Genomic DNA, 3,059 nt, shown 5'->3' with positions numbered 1-3,059 from the left:
CGCTAGATTCACAAGCACCGCTAAATAGCGAATCAAATGAATCACATACTGTGGACAAATGTTTGAGCAGATTGGAGGGATTCCACCTTGTAGAAGACATGGAAGCTTTGACAGTGTTCCAGTGGACCTGTTGTCGTCTCTTTAGACCTGGTGTCGTCTGTTTAGACTGTTTCTGCCTCAACACCATGTTGGCTACGTTCTGACCCAAACAATGCAGTGTATGTGTGATGTCATCGCGCATGTGCAACGAATCGATAAGCAGAATCGTTAAGCAGGCAGGCAAACGATTTCAAGGAATCGAGCTACTGGGATCTGGTTCTCAAAAAGAACTGGTTCTCGATTCCCATCCCTCATCATGTCTATGTCAGACGTTGTATTCCTTAAACATCACACCTTCCTCTGTCCATATGTGACTCATAGTGATGCACCTGTGCTCCACAAACAAATATTCCGTCACCACTTTTTCTGAAATTGCCTTTTGCTCGTTGCCAACCTTTCTCTTCAGGGCACGTTTTGACAGAGACATGACTGAAACTGGGTGATGGCAGATATTTTCTGTCCACTTGGTGTCACTGTGGAATATGTTTCAACTAAGTGACTAACGTTGATGCTTCCACAGGTACTTTGCGGCTGGCTAGCTTGACAACTGTTGACAACAAATGCCGCTGGAAGCTGTCACGGGACTATCTATTGCCACATTTCCACTGCGTGGTACCAGCTCGACTCAACTCATCTCAAACTTTTTTTGTTTCCATTACGAAAAAGGACCTGGAATGTGGTACCTCGTACTAGTTTTTTGGTATCACCTCCACCGAGGTTCCAGGACTGGGAACCAGATACTAAAACATGACGTGTAAACGCAGACCACTGATTGGTCAGAGAGTTGTCTCTGTGACCCGCCGTTTTACAAAAAACAGATACGGAAGTTGACAGTAAATATAGCGGTAGATTAATCCACATGATGACAGCCCGAAAAACTACACCATGGTTTGTTGAGGAGGTTCAGAGGTAAAAATTCAATATGAGCTTGACGAGACAACATGTAACAAGCAAGTTTATCAGGAACTCTGAGCAGACAGCATGGAAGTAATGTGCCATATCGCTATGACGACCAGGTACTGTAAAGTCTGTAGTCTCCTGTAATGAAAATGGTCTCCAGGAATAGGACCTGATATCCAAGTTGAGCTGGGCTGAGTCGAGTTGAGCCAGTTCCACGTAAGGTAACCCATAAGTGATAAAAATAAATAAAATAAAAGCAAGGAAAGACTCAGCAAAAAGGTTTGTTTGAGAACTGTGCGTGGGCTGCACTAACACTAAACTTCAAAGTCAAGTAGGAGGACACAAAATATCATCTCGAGGGCCGTAATTGGCCCCTGGGTCATGAGTTTGAGACCCCTGCTCTAAACTGTATCATCACATATGAACTTGGTAGAATATTTCCTTTGAAAACTGTGACGTCCGTTTTTGCGTTTCCCTTTGTTTAAGCGCAAATGGGAAAAAGGAGAATTGCGGAATTGTGCATGCCTGTCATTGTCATGTAAATGATAGGCACAAACGTAGAGAAAAGTCTCCGTTTTCAAAAATCTCTCAAAATCTACATGTAAACAGCCTCTGAGTGGTCCCTCAGAGCCTCCTCTACTGGGGGGCCCTGGGGGGTCCAAAACCCTGGCCCCTCAGAGCCTCCTCTGCTGGGGGGCCCGGGGGGACCAAAGCCCTGGCCCCTCCAGCTGTGCCCACAGGACCTTATTTCAGAAAACAGTTGCAGTTTAAATGTCGGCTATTGGTAGGGATGGGAATGAATAAGAATTTAATGATTCCGATTCCATTATCGATTTCGCTTATCGATCCGATCCCTTATCGATTCTCATTGGGTGAGGGAATAAAAGAGTACAAAGGGGTGTGTTTATATTAATTGTCTTTTATATTTCCATCTGCACAGAAAATATAACATATACAGTATGTACAAATAATAATAATAACAAATGATGCTGGGCCCGGTTCGGGGGGGGGGGGTGTGTGTGTGTGCAGTGAAAGTGAAACTAAAGACGTTTTACTAATTCCCCTATTGCCGGAACCGGTTTGACTCTGCCTGTCTCCCATTGTTGTGCACCTCATTTCCTTTCCCCTACCTTTGGAAACTTGTATTTGAGGGGGTACGATGTTTGTTGCCTGCACTGGAACCTGAATTGGGCCTGGCGTTCACTCTGCTGCTAGATTCACAAGCGTTGCTAAGTAGCGTATCAAATACGTGACATTCCTGTAAATGAATCACATGCTGTGGACAAATGTTTGAGCATGTTGAAGGGATTCCACCCTTTTGAAGACATGGAAGCTTTGACTGTGTTCCAGTGGACCTGGTGTCGTCTGTTTGGACCTGGTGTCGTCTGTTTGGACCGTTTCTGCTTCAACACCATGTTGGCTACGTTCTGACCAAAACAATGCAGCGTACGCGTGACGTCATCACGCATGTGCAACGAAGGCGGAATTGATAGGCAGGGTCGTTAAGCAGGCAGAAAAGCAATTTCAGGAATCGAGCTACTGGGATCCGGTTCTCAAAAAGAACCGGTTCTCGATTCCCATCCCTACCTATTGGTGGTTCTCATGGTAAAAACATGTCAAACTGTTGCAGGACAAAGGAGAACCCACATCTGTCTGTAAAAAAAAAAAAGAACAATAAATGTGAGAGAGTGTGTGCATTTGTAGGGTGGGGGGGGGTCAAGTATGAAATGTGAAACAGATGTTATGTGCTTTACAGGCACTGATGTCGACACCTTCACACTGTACAGCAATGTGTGTGTGTGTGTGTGTGTGTGTGTGTGTGTGTGTGTGAAAAACCTCTTTTGAGGGAAGGTTTCCCATAAACACCTGTTTTGTTTCCGGTTAATATCTCTCATCGTGATGAAGAAATGATGGCCTCAGTGAAAGAGGAGAGAGAGAGGAGGTGGTGGAGGGGGGAGGAGAGGAGGGGGGATGGGGATGGGGATGGGGGGGTCACCTCCATTCCTCTCCGTCTGTGAAAGAGAAGAGCTCATGTGGGATGAACACATTTGTTTATTCAT

General features: G+C 45.3%; 1 long non-coding RNA gene across 1 annotated transcript; it reads right to left on the bottom strand.

Moving 5' to 3' along the window:
* Window positions 1-260: 260 nt before the first annotated feature.
* On the bottom strand, window positions 261-2,574 carry LOC115439217 (uncharacterized). The gene is made up of 3 exons (XR_003938234.1): window positions 2,540-2,574; window positions 394-397; window positions 261-302 (listed from the first exon to the last, which is right to left on the bottom strand). It is a non-coding gene; the product is annotated as an uncharacterized LOC115439217 (long non-coding RNA).
* Between the last annotated feature and the right edge of the window lie 485 nt (window positions 2,575-3,059).

The sequence above is a fragment of the Sphaeramia orbicularis genome, chromosome 19, assembly GCF_902148855.1.
Source record: "Sphaeramia orbicularis chromosome 19, fSphaOr1.1, whole genome shotgun sequence".
NCBI classification, from domain to species: Eukaryota; Metazoa; Chordata; class Actinopteri; order Kurtiformes; family Apogonidae; genus Sphaeramia; species Sphaeramia orbicularis.
The sequence above is the reverse complement of the archived record's forward strand: the minus strand, read 5'-3'. Positions and strand labels throughout refer to the sequence as shown.